Source organism: Callithrix jacchus, chromosome 5 (genome assembly GCF_049354715.1).
Source record: "Callithrix jacchus isolate 240 chromosome 5, calJac240_pri, whole genome shotgun sequence".
NCBI classification, from domain to species: Eukaryota; Metazoa; Chordata; class Mammalia; order Primates; family Cebidae; genus Callithrix; species Callithrix jacchus.
Window position 1 is genome coordinate 58,501,146 of NC_133506.1, and position 15,951 is coordinate 58,517,096.

Genomic DNA, 15,951 nt, shown 5'->3' on the forward strand with positions numbered 1-15,951 from the left:
GATGGATCTATGAACACAAGTGTGCAGTTAGTACCTTTTATTTTATTTATTTTTTGGAGACAGAAGCTCACTCTTTCCCCCAGACTGGAGTGCAGTGGTGTGCTCTCGGCTCACTGCAACCTTCAACTCCTGAGTTCAAGCAATTCTCCTGCCTCAACCTCCCGAGTAGCTGGGATTACAGGCGAGTGCCACCACCACACCAGGCTAATTTTTGTATTTTTAGTAGAGACGGGGTTTCACCATGTTGGCCAGGCTGGTTGTGAACTCCTGACTTCAGGTGACCTGCCCGCCTTGGCCTCCCAAAGTTCTGGGATTAGAGGAGTAAGCAGCTATGCTCGGCCCTACTTTTATTTTTTTGGAGACAGGGTCTTGCTCCATCACCCAGGCTGGAATGCAGTGGCAGTCACAGCTCACTGCAGCCTCAGCTTCCCTGGCTCAGGTTGATCCTCCCACCTCAGCCTCCCAAGCAGCTGGAACCACAGGTGCACACCAACACACCCAGCACTCACTGTGTTGCCCAGGCTGGTCTTGAACTCCTGGGCTCAAGTGACCCTCCCCCCATGGCTTCTCAGACTGTTGGGATTATAGGCATGAGCCATGGTGCCCAGCCAGTTCACAATGTCTAAAATCCAAAGCCAGCTACAAAAGCTCTGAGAGTGAGGAGTCAGTCCTGCCCAGGGGACCGGAGTGGAGATCCCAGAAGGGCTACAGAACTAGGCGGACAGTGCGGGCTACCCCTCTGGCCACACAGTCCTGCAGGACCAAGGTTCCCGCTGGACTCTTGTCAGGTTCCTGTCACTTCCTTGCAGAGTGGAGGCCAGGGGAGACTGTCCTGTGGGATGTGGGGTCAGACCCAGGCACAGCAGGCAAGCCCCCTTCCCTCCCAGCAGCTTCTGAGTGCTAACCCCGGTCTTTCTTCAGGCAGATGTTGGAACCTAAGATGGTCGGGAGTCAGGGAGGCTGGGGGTGGTCTACTTGTTCTCCTCCAGCTCCAGGAGAGTGGGCGGCAGGGTCTGCAGGGAGTCATCTGTGGCAGACAGGCCCAGATGCGTCCACACCCCACCCAGATGCCATCCACACCCTGCCCAGATGCCGTCAATACCCCGCCCAGATGCGTCCACTCAGATGCCGTCCACACCCCACCCACATGCTGTCCACACCCCGCCCAGATGTCATCCACACCCCACCCAGATGCATCCACACCCAACCCAGATGCTGTCCACACCCCGCCCAGATGCCGTCTACACCTCACCCAGATGCCATCCATACCCCACCCAGATGCTGTCCACACCCCACCCAAATGTGTCCACACCCCACCCAGATGCCGTCCACACCCCGCCCAGATGCCGTCCACACCCCGCCCAGATGCTGTCCACACCCCACCCAAATGTGTCCACACCCCCCCCATACCGTCCACACCCCGCTCAGATGCCGTCCACACCCCGCCCAGATGCCGTCCACACCCCACCCAGATGCCGTCCACACCCCGCCCAGATGCCGTCCACACCCTGCCCAGATGCTGTCCACACCCCACCCAAATGTGTCCACACCCCACCCAGATGCCATCCACACCCTGCCCAGATGCTTCCCCCCAATGCCGTCCACACCCCGCCCAGATGCGTCCACACCCCGCCCAGATGCCGTCCACACCCCGCCCAGATGCGCCCACCCAGATGCCATTCACACCTCACCCAGATGCCATCTACAGCCCACCCAGATGCTGTCCATACCCTGCCCAGATGCGTCCACTCCCCGCCCAGATGCGTCCACACCCCGAGGGGCAGTTCTGCAGGATCCCAGTGCCTGGGCTGCGGGAGACCCCTCCCTCCCTCCCGCCCATGTACCAAGGGATGGAGGCTCCTCGGGCGGCCACAGAGTGCGCTGGGGGTGCAGCTGCTCTTCTTTCGCCCATATACTGGCTCCTTCTTCCAGGAGCTGTTCAGCCCTGCCTCTCCCAGCTCAGCTCCAGGCTCCAGTGGCAGTCCTGACACGGGCTGGGGTGGAGGGGCTGGGACGTGTCGGGAATGAGAGGGAACCTGCCTGGGGAGACTGGAGAGGACCACCCAGGCCCTGCAGTCATTTTTGGAGGAAGCAGGTGGCAGGGCCTGTGTGGGTGGATTCTGAGCCTAGAAGCCTCTATGCAGGCCAGCTTGGGTCAGGCTCAGGCAGGAGACCCCGCTGCACACAGGTCCCCTTGCTCGGTGCCCACCCTCCCGGGGCCTTGCTAGACGGCAGAACGTGCTGTCTGTGTGACTTCAGACCTGGTCCTGAAGCCACCCCACCAGATCCTGATGCTGGCCACATGGAGCTCCCATTTCTACTCCTGGATTTTCAGAGCCCCCAGGCAGTTCTTGTGCCGCCAGGGTGACCCAGGTCTTCACTAGAGTTTTGGGGCCTGACAAACCACTCTGCTGCCAGGTTGGCGCCCTGAGGGCAGCCGACGGCAAAGCGGAGGCAGCAGGGCCCACGGCACCTCTCCTCACACCTCCATGCCTGGGAAGCAGGGGCTCCGGTTAGCTGGGGTTGTGTGTGGGAGTGTGTGTTTGTGTATTTATGAGTTGTGTGACCCCGCGTTTGAATGTGTGAGAATGCATGCGTGTGCATGCATCCAAGTGTGCTTGTTGGCACATGTGAGTGTGCATGTGAACAGGCATGTCTGTGTTCATGTGAGTGTGCAAGTATGTGTGCGCATGTGTCTGTGTTCGTGTGCACCTGTGTTTGTATGTGCATGCAAGTGTCTGTGTTCATGCGTGGACGTGCAAGTGTCTGTGTGTGAGTGTGCGAGTGTGTGTGCATATGTGTGTTCATGTGTGTGTGCACGTGAATATGCACATCTGTGTGTTCGTGTGAGTGTGCATGTCTGTGTGTGTGTGCATGTCTGTGTTCATGTGAATGTGCATGTGCCTGAGTGTGTGCATTGGCACATGTGAGGAGTATGCACGTCTCTGTGTGTGAGTGTCCATGTCTGTGTTCCTGTGTGAGTGTGCATGTGTCTCTGTCTTCCTTTTTAAAAAAAATTTTTTTTTTAAAAGACGGGGTTTCACCATGTTGGTTAGGCTGGTCTTGAACTCCTGACCTCAGGTGATCCGCCCACCTTGGCCTCCAAAGTGCTTGAATCACAGGCGTGAGCCACTGTGCCCAGCCGTGTCTCTGTGTTCCTGTGTGTATGCATGTGTCTGTGTTCATGTGTGAGTGTGCATGTGTGTGCATGTGCCCAAGTGTGCGTGTTGATGCATGTGAGGAGTGTGCATGTGAATATGCACGTCTGTGTGTGTGCACGTTAACATTCACATCTGTGTTTGTGTGCATGTCTGTGTTCATGTGTGTGCATGTGTCTGTGTTCGTGTGAGTGTGCGTGCAAGTGTCTGTGTGTTTATGTGTGAGTGTGCAAGCATCAGTGTGTTCCTGTGTGTGCATGTGCCCGAGTGTGCATCTTGGTGCATGTGAGGAGTGTACATGTGAATATGCACATCTATGTGTTTGTGAGTGTGCATGTGTCTGTGTGAGTGTGTAAGTGTGCAAGTGTCTGCGTGGTCCTGTGTGAGTGCGCATGTGCTGGAGTGTGCAAGTTGGTGTATGCAAGGAGTGTACACGTGAATATGCATGTCTGTGTGTGCACGTTAACATGCACGTCTGTGTTCATGTGTGTGCATGTGTCTGTGTTAGTGTAGGAGTGTGCAAGTGTCTGTGTTTATGTGTGTGTGCAAGCGCCAGTTTGTTCCTGTGTGTGCATGTGCCCAAGTGTGCATGTTGGTGCATGTGAGGAGTGTACGTGTGAATATGTACATCTGTGTTTGTGAGTGCATGTGTCTGTGTGTGTAAGTGTGCGAGTGTCTGTGTAGTCCTGTGTGACTGTGCACGTGCCAGTGTGCACGTGAATATGCACATCTGTGTGTGAGTGGGAGTGTGCATGTCTGAGTGTGCATGTGTCTGTGTGTTTATGTGTGTGCATGTGTGTGTGTTCCTGTGTGGGTGTGACTGTGCCTGAGTGTGCATGCGTCTGAGTGTTCCTGTGTGAGTGTGACTGTGTAGGAGTGCACACACACCCATGTGCCCACAACCTCAGGACCTGGCCATGGTCATTCCCCATCAGGCCGACAGAGGGTGCCATCGGACAGGGCTGTGTCGGATCCCTGAGCTCCCAGCAAAGCTGTCTCCAGCCTGGGACACAGCATGCGGGGGAGGTGCCGGGCTCTGCTGTGAGAGAACGGAAGGAAGAGGTTGGGTTGGAAGGGAGATGTAAGAGGTGGAGGAACAGCATGGGTGATGGCAGGGGGCAAAGTGGCATCCGGTTTGGTATTCGATGAGGGGGTTGTGAGGCCCAGGAGTGGGACATGGGGGAGGCCCAGGAGTGGGACATGGGGGCTGGGCATGGACGCTCCATCCTCTCAGGACTGGTGGGTGTGCCTTGGGGGCCTTGTGAACGGATAGGCTGCAAGAACCCTTTCCCCACCTGCTCTGTCCCCAGCTGGGGTCACCACAGCATATCCTTTCCCCGGGTGTGTGGCGTGTCCTGCCTCCACCTTGAAGGACAAGGCACAGAAGCCTGGCCAAGGGCGGAGCTCCAGGCTCTCCTTGCCACTGCATCCCCATGGCCCAGGCACGCCCCCCCAGTGCCCTTCCCCTCAACGACCAGAGGGCAAGGCAAGGCTGCAGTGTAGACAGCTGGCTCGGGTGGGAGCTCTGCGCTTGCTCTTTCCCAGGACTTTGCATGAAGATTTTGAGTCGCCATGACAGGGTCCTGCTGGAAATATTTACTATTGTGACGTCCATTCTGGAGAAGCTGGAGAATGCAGAGGCGTGTGGAGGGGAGAACAAGTTTCTCGGTGCACTGCAGTCCAGCCAAGGCCACCCCTGCCAGCCTCACAACCCCACCAGCCCCAGAGGCCCCATCCCAGTCACTCTGGGATGGCCTCTCCCCAAGCCTACTGCCCTGAGTGCTCCACCCACCCCCCCGAATGTCCCTCCAGGGTTGGGGCTGTGCCTGCCCGAGTGCCCGGACCCCCAGGTCCTGCCAGCCCCCCAGGGCTCTCCTGCTCACGTCCCTCAGGTCACTGTAAGAGGCACTTCTCTGCTGCTTTTCTAAAGCAGCGTCTTTAATGACCACTTACCATCCATCATTATTATGTTAATAACCCTCCTGTCACCCCATTTCTGGGCCATTGTCCTTCATCTGTGGGACAGCAGTGCCTAGAGGTGTCCGCTTGCTGCCTTGGGAACCCCAAACATCGTTCCCCTGTCTGGGGACACCCAAGCTGAGCCACTGCGGTGGGGGTGATACCCTGGGGGGAGCACCTCCCAGAAGTCCTCCACGAGCTCTTCCTTCTGCAGCGGGCACCCGCTGGGCTGGCCGGCCTCTCCCCTCCACTGGGTCCTGCCAACCAGTTACAAGGAAAGATGGGCGGTGGTTGTAAATACACTTTTGACAGAAATTTACTTTATTGTGTTTAATTGGAAAGTGTTGAAGTCAGGCATGAATATTCAGCATCGCCGGCTGCTGGCATGGAGCCGAGGTCTGTGTTCTGACGCACCCAGCACGGGGCCTGTCCGATGGGGAGCGGCAGTGGGAAAGCTATTAATTGAAATAGCTTCATTAATTAGTAATTAACAGCAGGGTAATGACCGTGTCGCTCGTCGTATTTCAGTGGATGCCCTTCATGTGTTATGGGGCCTTTAATTAAAGGACGTGCATTTTAATTAAAGGACATGCTTGGCCCTTTGGCCTTTGCAATACAAAAGACGCTCCCAACTTTCACAGAAGCTGACGGGGAAGCTGTGTGGGTGCAAGGGAAGGGCGGCACTGCAGAGGCGTCCACCCCCAGGCCATCCCTAGCCTTCCAGCCCAGCTCAGGCTGGTCCTCCCTGGAGTCCATTGGACAACCTGATGGCCATGTGGGGTATAGGAAGGGCCCAGGGCCAGAGAGCCATGGATGGGAAGGCCCCTGTGAGCCCCCTTGGGGTCCAAGCACTCTTCTCTGGCCCCACCACGTATCTGTCTGCTGGTTGGAAACAGTGTCCCAGAGGCACCTGGAGACTCTTGTCTCCCGCACTGGTCTGTAGAAATTCTAAGGTCTTCTGATCTCAGCACTGCCTGGGCATCTTTGTGACCACTGTGGGAGGATGACCTGCTGAGGCTGTTTTAAAACTGGCGCTCTCCTTCTTTCCCTCAAGAGTTGGAGCCTGTGTCTCCTCCCCTTGAATCTGGGGGTGGGGACCTATGCCTGCTTCTGAAGCTAGCATGTGACTTCAGCTTCTGCCTAGATCTCCTGGGCACTCACTCTTCGAACCCAGCCACCATGCTGTGAGGAAGCTCATTCGCCCCACTCAGGAGCCACCTGGACTGGCTGGACATACACCTAGGGTGGGGGTGTGTGTTTGAACTGGTTGGAGGAGGGAAGGCTGTTCACTGGGAGAACAGCCCCAGGAAGGACCTCTGGTGGCAGAGGGGTAGGCAGGGAGTGCTGGGCAGGGAGCACCGGGCAGGGAGCGCCCACATGCCAGCTTGAGTACCAGTGCCAGCCAGCTGCTGCCCAGAGAACCCCGGCCCTCTGTGGTTGTCTGGCCTCTGCTCATGGCTATTGCTCAGAGAGAATCTAACTGACACTGACTTCACCTCCATCCCACCCCTGAGGCGGGCAGCTGGACCTCGGGTTGCTTCAGAAAAGTCCTCAGCCAATAGTGTCACTGCCAAGGACAAACCTGAGAGGCCACTAAAAATGCCAGAGACTTGAGGGATAAAATATAGCCCGTCCCATTAAATTATTTAACGCATTGAACACTCATTACCATCCTCCAAACCTGCAGTGGCCCACATTCTCACTCTGTCCTCCAGCTTGGAGAACCTTCAGTCAGAACTCGGGCTGGAAATGTATTTTCCTGTTTCCCTGTGCTTCTGTGACTTGGGGGATCTTGTGGGGGCTCCCACCCCAGCTCAGGGCCGTCTTCCCTCCTGGCGCACTTCTTCTTCTCTGGTTTTAGGATGTCACCTTGATAGACATCACGGAAAGTGCATACCGTTGTCTGAGAAATTAAAACACATGAGTGAGCAGAGGGAAGCGACGCCTTGAGGCCATGCTCTAGGGTGTGGTAAGTGTCCCTCCAGCTGCTGGGTGGCCATGCACCTCAGGTCTCGTGCCCCTGCTGGAAAGCACTTTCCTGAAGGGCCACTGGGTCGTAGGGTCTACTCCCTCTCCCTCTGCTGAGATACACCCTGCTGGGCACCGCCCTCCCTGGGCCTCACCAGGGACACACACCAAGGGGCTGCAAGCCCTGGGGGTAAAGAAAGCTGCTCCCTGTTCCAGCCCCCTGACGCCGCCTCAACTGTCCCAGGTGGCTGAGAATGGGACCTGGGATTGGCCACTTCCTTCCTCCCTCCCCCAGCCCAGGCCCGAAGGCTCTTCTGAAGCTCACTGGGCAGTTGGGGTCTGGAGTCTCCCCCACCTAGCCCAGGAAGATTCAGCCTTCGCCCCGAATGCTCCCTGAGTCTCTGTCCTGCTTCTTTGGCTCCTCTTGATCCCCTGCATCCTCTGTTCCCACAGCCTGAGCCATCTCGAGTGTGGAAGCTGGAGGCCATCCCTAAGCAGCCTGGCCCTCCTCCTCAGGGACCCCTCCAAGCTGGCAAGGGCAGCACTTCCTCACTCCGTTGTCCTGGGGGCAGAGCTTGGTTGGTGGCAGTGCCCAGGGATGGGGGGACCCTTGGAGGCCAGGGTGTTTCCTGTGGACACTCAGTGTCACCATTGGGGTTTCTCATGGGGCTTGAGGGGTTTTCAGGGAAGACGCAGCTGCCCCTACCTTTTAGGATGTTTACGTGCACCCCACCCCCCACATCTCTGCTCCCGCCATTTTTCCTTAAATAGACAGACAATCTGGACACTGGCTGGGGAAGGCGCCAGCTCACCGACCCCCATCCCCACGCTGGCCCTGATTGTGCCAGCAGTCCACGGAGCGGATGGTTTTAGGGAGGGACTTTCCTGGACATTTCCTTGCTAAGCTGACGGAACTCTGAAGGATCATTGGGTCACCTGTCCAGTTTCAAACATCTCCCATTTCCATTTAATTGGAGGAAATGATTTTACCAACATTAATTTTTTTTATGTGAAAAACTTAGAACAAGGCTTGGCCACTGTCAAAATTTGCCAATCATCACGTCCCATCTCTCATGGGGGCCTTTGGTTTCCTGGCCGGGCTTGAAGCTCTAGCTGAAGTCAAATGGAGGTCACTGTTCCATCTGCCTTTAGTGGGTGACAGATGTGACCCTGAGCTCCACAGCACTGCACAGCCTGGGGCAAAAGCCGTGGAAAACCTGGGTCATGAAGGTTTGGGGCCCAAACAGCTGAGCCAGGGTCTCCCAGTGGGAGCAGAGAACACTGTGCCCTGGCTGGTCCTCCCCTCATCCAGTGAGGGCAGGGACATGGCTCCATCTGGCTGGGTCCCTTGTGCCTGCTGCCAGCAGTGGAGCTTCCCGCTCCTTCCACCGCAATACGAAGCACGGGCTGGTCTTGGATTCTCCTTACCGATTGGTCCATACAGAGTAGTGACCCTGGGCAGCAAGTGGCTCAGACCCATCCTGTCCCTGGGCAAGCCGGGGCCTGGGAGAGAGCAGACAGCTGCTCAACAGCCCACCATACAGAGCCCCTCAGCACGCCCGGGCTGCTCTGTCTCCTTCATTAGCGCCCTGCCTACCGAGCAGCCCCACCCTGGGCTGCAGGCTCCTGTCCCAGTCATCTCCAGGATTGGCCTAATTGGAGACTTCTCGGCAGCTCTCGGAGAGAAGAGTGAGGGGCTGTGACCACCCCATCGTGGTCAGAGAGCTACTGTCTCAGCCAGTGTGCCGGGGACGCAGCAGGGGTGGCGAAGAGACAGGGCTGCCCGCCAGCCCTGCCCAACGCTGCTGGCTGGGTGCTGTCCAGAGCTGGCAAGGAAACTCAGTTTGTCTGCAGAAACCAAGTGAGGGCGTGCAGAACAGGCCTGGAACGCACTCGGCCCACAGAGGCCAGAGTTGACCGGGTCCTTTCTGTCCAGCAGCCCCAGGCACGGACAGGCGGCTCCCCTGCCAGCCCTGGTCCGAACCCCACGGTGAGGGTCCCGCAGCCCCGACCCTGCACCTCAGGCTCGAGTGCGGCCCCCCGCATCGCCCAGCTCAGTGGCTGCTCATGGGGATGCCCTGTCTGTGCAGACCATGGGTGTCTGTGCTGCACAGACCAGGCGCGTCTTCGCTTGCTCAGCAGCACCATCAGAAGGGGGCTGAAGAACAAATGTTTTTCTAAGTTTTAGTTGACATTCAATTTTAATGACTTTTTAAACAAAGTAGCTGTTAAACACACCACGTTTTATGGTTTCCTGATGTCTGACAGGTGTTTTTGCCCGTGTGGGAAGCAGATGCTAATCGCATCCTCCTAACAGCTCATAAATAATCAGGCTCCTGCTCCCTTTGTGCGCAGGGCTGCCAGTGGCCAATTTGTTCTTCAGAAGTGGCCACGCGACCTGTCAATCAGCTCTTGCCGGAGGCACTGTTTGGTGATTAGAAGCCCCTTGGAGAGTGAGAACTCCAAATTAGTTTTAAATAAAAAATAAGAATATTCATGCTGCTGAACATCTAAAGGTAAGGGAGACAACGAAGTCCAAACCTGCGGCCGGGGCTGGTGTTGCTGGCGCACCCAGACCCACCGGGGCCTCTGGGGACGGGGCACAGGCAGCACCGCACAGAGAGGCACGGGGCGGGGTGACGGCACGGAGCTCGAGCAGGAGGGGCTCTGGCACCCTCCTGTCAGCGGCCACACCAGAGCTTGCTTCATTCCGGGACCAGCATAATTGGCAGGCTCCAGGCAAGAGCACTCATGCTGACTGGTGCCTTTGCCAGGACTTGAAAGCCTGGGAGGGGACGTGCCTGTCTCCTTGAGAGGAGAACAAATGTTCCCTTTGAAGAAGTTTGTGGTGAGCGGGGCCGTGTCAGAGGAGACTGCTACTGGGGTGGCAGGCAGTGGTGGCAGGTGGTGCTGGCCCTGTCCCTCCCTCCCCCCACGACGGGCAACCTCAGTGGGTCTTTCCTTTGGAGCAGGCTCAGCTGGGCAGATGCTGCTGCCACTCCATCCTCAGTCACCTCTTGCTGTGGTCCCTTCTGTGCAGCAGGGTGGGGCCACATATGCTCTTCTGGGGTTCCTGCTGGGCTCCCCACAGCCCCAGGCTCTGTCCTTGGTGCTGGGAAGTCCCAGCATCCACCCAGGCTGGGAAAACAGCCTGAATCAGTTCATGAGGTGTGGAAGTGCGACCCTGGTCTAGGGGAAACCAGGGCAGTTGTCTTCAGGGGAGAGAGGCGGTGAACAGCTGGGAAGGCAGGTGAGGCTGCAGGGCCAGTATGGGCAATGGTGGTGGGTTTGGGGGCTGTGGTTTAATGCCTCTCTGCGAGTACCAGGACAGGCGAGGGCTCCAAGGGTGAGTTGGTTGCATGGAACCCTCCAGAATCTTCCGACCCTCAGTGTGTTCCTTCTGACGCTGAAAGTGACTCACCCTGAGGTCTCAGGGCCGTCTCCCTCCTTGCCAGCATAGAGCCTGTGGACTGGGGGTACAGGCACCAGGCCTTGGAGTCCAGTGGGCCAGGGAGCAGCCAGGAGACCTGCTGGGGGCAGTGAGCAGGCCCATGGTGGGACAGGGACTGGAGACTGGGACTCCACTTGGGCTGGGGACAGCAGAGGGCCTGAGCATTGAGAGAAGGGGGAGGCTGAGAGAGGGGCAATAGGCAGCAGCAGGAACTGGCCGGGCATCAGAGGCTGGAGAGGCCTCAGGGGCAGGGACACTGGAAGGCAACCGGCAGTGCCCAGCTCTGGCCCCCTCCAGAAGTACCCCAACAGCCGCAGCTGCCCCGACCCCTCCCCACCTCTCTCCACTTCCTCCCAGGGCTTTCCTTCCAGCGGCCACAGTGGCCAGGCCACCAGCTTGGGGAGGACCCCATCCCTCCAGACCCCACCCAGTTCTCCACGTCCAGGGTGCCCTGCCCTGTGCCTTCCCTGTGCTCAGGGACTCTGGGGGCCCCTGACTGCCCTAGGACTGGGCGTCCTTCTCTGCAGGACACCAAAGCTGTGAGCCCAAAAGGCCAGGAGTACAGGCTACCCTCCGGATCTGGCATGAAGCCTTCAGGGTCTCAGGCCTGTGGGCAGTGGGGAGGGAATGTGGAACGTGAAGGAGGTCACATGTTTAAGCCCAAAAACGAATGATGCCCTCCCACTTCACCCTGCCTGGCCCCACAGTCCACGGTCACTGCCCCCAGGACCATTTCATGGCTATAACTCTCGTCCTTCCTGTGTTTCCAACTAATGCATTATTAATAGGCAAAGACAAATCCATTTCATGGCACATTCATTCTGGAGCTGACTTCCAGAGGCTCTGCAGGCTGGACTGAGGCCGGCGGAGGGTGGGGGTTGCTGGTGGGTAGCCGGCTCTGGGTAGATGGCTGAGGAGCTGGTGGCATCTCGGTGGCTCACATAGGCAGGGAACCTGGGTTGTTCCTTGAAGAGGGGATAGGGAAGCTGTGGAACCCATGGGTGGCCCTAAAGGTGGCTGAGGAGAGGGTGGGAGACAGTGGTGCCTCCTCACCTGTCCTCACAGAGGACTGAGGGCCCTGTCCCTAAACTGTAGGCCCATGGCCTCCCTGGCAGGCACGCAGGACGGGCTCACAGAATGGGGTTTCTGTCACGGAGATTTGAGCCTCCCTCATCACCTCCCGCTTCTTACAGCTGCAACCCCCAAGCTCAGGGCAAAGAGCAGATCCCTCCCTGTCCCCAGTGTAGGCCCCTGACCCCCAGTCCAGCCAGGGCACCTGGCACCGCCCTCCCCAGCCTTGGTCTCCTCTCCTGCCCACATGCCTTCCCCTCCCTGAGCACCCACATTGCTGCCTCAGGGCCCTGCATGTGCTGTTCCTCTGCCTGGATGCTGACCCCCAAGGGTCACCTCCTCCAGGTAGCCTTCATTCTTCTCAGGCTGAGTTGTCTGGTTACTGCTGTGCCTGCTCTCAACTGGATTCCACCAGTACGAGGCCAGGCCGCTCTGATCCATCATCGTCCTCAGCCGGCACACAGAGGCTTGTGACCATCAGTCAGTGTAGGCAGGGCAAAGGCCACTGCCATTGATATCAGTGCCATCTCTTCTTTGTGATTATCTTTGTAAAAAATGTGCTAAAATACACATAACAGAAAATGTACCATTTCAAGCATTTTTTTTTTTTTTTTGAGGCAGGGTCTCACTCTGTTGCCCAGGCTGGAGTGCAGTGGTGCAATAACAGCTCAGTGCAGCCTTGACCTCCCAGGCTCAAGCAGTCCTCCCGACTCAACCTCCCGAGTAGCTGGAACTACAGGTGTATGCCACTGTGCCCAGAAAATTCAGCCATTGTTAACAGTGAATGCTTTCCAGTGGTAACAAGCACATTCACAATTTTGTGCAACCATCACCACCAGAAACTTCCAGAATCTTTTCATTTAGTCAAAACACACCTTGTACCTGTATGCACCCCACCCCCACTCCCCACCCCGGCAACCACCAATCTCCTGTTGTCTCTGTGGCTTTGCGAATTCTGACATTTCATGAAAGTGGAATCATGAGTGCCCTTCGCGTCTGGCCTCTTCCACGGAGTGTCGAGTTTTCAAGGTTCGTCCCTGTTGTAGCAGGAATCAGTGCTTCACTTATGGCTTGAGGGCATTCTGTGGCGTGCATGGACCTATGGGTGGGCGGCATTTTACTGGTCTGTCCTGGGCTGAGTCCCTCGGGGCGCACCCCTTGCCTGGCTCCTGTGTCCTGTTGAACAGGCCTTCAATCCTGCGGCTCTGGAGATACACGCGTATGGCTTTGGCCAATCCCCTGTTTTCAGCTGCAACTGTCTCCTGAGTTCACAGATTCCCCCTTGGCATTTGGTGTGTGGGGAGGGCTACACATGCTCCCCGAGAATGCCCACCCTGCCCCCTGCTGAGGCAGATTCTGGTTATCCATATGAGGCCCCTCCTGCCAGAACAGCGCCCATCCTCAAGCCTTCTGACCTCCCTCCCCAAGCCCAAGGCTGGTTCAGCACCTCAAGCTCTCTGCAGGAGTGGCCAGGTATGAGCATACGTGTGGCTGCCCAAGCCTCCAGCTAGCCCCCCTGCACACTACTAAATATTTTAGCAAATAAAATTTTTTTAAACATGCGACCAGATGTCCAGGTTGACAAAGTGCTTAAGGCATTTGACTGATAAAAAGCTGGAACCCTTGGTAAATGGGGATTTAAAACAAGCCCCGAGGCAAGTGTGTGATATTAAAAACATCCTAGGCTCTTTTGTGCAGGGCCCAGGCACACAGAGGCTTGAAGGCGAGAGTCCATCTGTCGCCTCCGTGTGTCCTGACACTCAACAAACCGGATCGATCCTGGAGCGGTGGCTGCTCTGCAGCAGGAAAGGGTGGCTGGGCGCTCGTTCACCACAAAGGAGGTGCCATTAATATTCATGAGCTGGGCCTGCGTGGCTGGGAGGACAGGCAGCCACAGGCCAGGCATCTCTCTGTGGCACTGGCGCTGGGCCTTGGCTGGCAGAGAAGAATGAGTTCTGTCTCCAGGGTTCCTGTGAGCCTCCAAAAAACAGGCCAGGACTACAGTGGCTACAGTTCTCGCCTGGATGAAGGGTAGAGGTCAGCCCAGGCTCTCTGAGAAGCCAGAGTCTCACCAGAGTGAGAGGAAGTGAAGAAGAGAGAAGGACCTGGACAGATGGGAGGCCCTGGGAGGAAGGCCCAGACCCACACAGCCACCATTTGCCAAAAAAAAAAAAAAAAAGCTGAGAACGACCAGGAAGAACACCTATCAGAATCCGTGAGCAGTCTGCCCTCAGCTGTTTTTAAATGCAGAGGTTGATTTTCACATGATGCTCACCAAGAGGGTGGAGGCCCCAGGGGACTGACGTGAGTCTAGGACAGGGGACATCACCCACACATAGAGACACCAGTCCCTTCTGGTCAGACCAACTGTGCACCATGCTCCAATTCTGACCCATCCACCACGCTCTGAACCTGACCCGTCAATCATGCTCTGATTTGCATGATTGCTGATTTCAGCCATTCTCCCCAGGGCTTTGCTCAGGGTCTATGGCGTTCTCCTGTGGCCCTCTCAACCATCTTGCTTAATCCTGACACAGACCACACAGCGAGGACTGGTGCCTCTGCCTTAAGAGGCGGGGCCTGGGCTGGGCCGGGGAGGACTCCAGTGTCTGGAAAAGGCTGGCCTCAGGGGAGTCCTGACCCGGCTTCTCTGCCATCTGAGCATCTGAGAAAGGCGACGCATGTGGTTCTCTCAGGCTGCCGCAAGGACTCCAGGGATACAGTTAGCCCCACGGCCTGGCACCTGAGCCAGGGTCTGGTTGGGACCTGGGAGCTGGCCGATGAGAGTGAGGTCACCCAGCTCCCCGCTCTCTCGTCCCAGCGTCCTTCTGAGGGCCAAGTGCCCCCTGCCCACACTCATCTGGGGTGGACGGATGCAAGTGTCTTCTTCCTGATATTAGAACATAAGACCTAATAGGCCCTTGGACCTGGGGGAGAGGCAGCTGTGTTCAGGTGAGATGCTCAGGAGAGGTGGGCACCAGGCAGCCCCTGGGAGCCCCAGAACCACAGTCTTTCATGCAAACATGTTGGTCTTGACACCTGCTCAGCTCAGCTCTGTCAAAGTCCCTCTCTCTGGTTTCTGCCCAGGAGGTGGCGCTGTGGGAGGGGGGCACTTCCAACCTGCGTCCAACCCTCTGCTGGGCCTTGTCAGGCCCAAGGATCCCTCTCCTAAGCCTAGAAATGACCAACAGTGAGGAAACCTGGGGAGAGGGGCCCAGGAGGAAGAGCCCACACTTCGGGCTCTGAGGATGAGGCTGTGCAGCAGTGGAAGTGATATGTGCAGGTGGGTGGTGGGACAGGACAGGTGGACTGGGGCACAGGTGGGGAGTGGACAGGACAAGTGGACTGGGGCGCAGGTGGACTGGGGCGCAGGTGGACTGGGGTGCAGGTGGATTGGGGCACAGGTGAACTGGGGCACAGGTGGACTGGGGTACAGGTGGGTGGTGGGATAGGACAGGTAGACTGGGGCACAGGTGGACTGGGGCACAGGTGGACTGGGGTGCAGGTGGACTGGGGCACAGATGGACTGGGGTACAGGTGGGCAGTGGGACAGGACAGGTGGACTGGGTGCAAGTGGACTGGAGCACAGGTGGACTGGGGTACAGGTGGGCGGTGGGACAGAACAGGTGGATGGTGGGACAGGACAGGTGGACTGGGGAGCAGGTGGACTGGGGAGCAAGTGGACTGGGGAACAGTTGGACTGGGGTACAGGTAGGTGGTGGGACAGGACAGATTGACTGGGGCACAGGTGGGCAGTGGGACAAGACAGGTGGACTGGGGCACAGGTGGACTGAGGCACAGGTGGGCGGTGGGACAGGACAGGTGGACTGGGGCGCAGGTGGGCAGTGGGATAGGACAGGTGGACTGGGGTACAGGTGGCAGCACGGTGGGACAGGACAGGTGGACTGGGGTGCAAGTGGACTGGGGTACAGGTAGACTGGGGTGCAGGTGGGCAGTGGGACAGGACAGGTGGACTGGGGCACAGGTGGGCAGTGGGACAGGACAGGTGGACTGGGGCGCAGGTGGGCGGTGGGACAGGACAGGTGGACTGGGGCACAGGTGGGCGGTGGGACAGGACAGGTGGACTGGGATACAGGTGGGCAGTGGGACAAGACAGGTGGACTGAGGTGCAAGTGGACTGGGGCACAGGTGGGCAGTGGGACAGGATAGGTGGACTGGGGCACAAGTGGACCGGGGTGCAGGTGGACAGTGGGATAGGACAGGTGGACTGGGGTGCAGGTGGTGGTGGGACGGGACAGGTGGACTGGGGCACTGGGGTGCAGGTGTTGCATTGAACTGAGCACAGAAAGTCAACACCAGAACAAAAGTATGCCAAATTGCAGG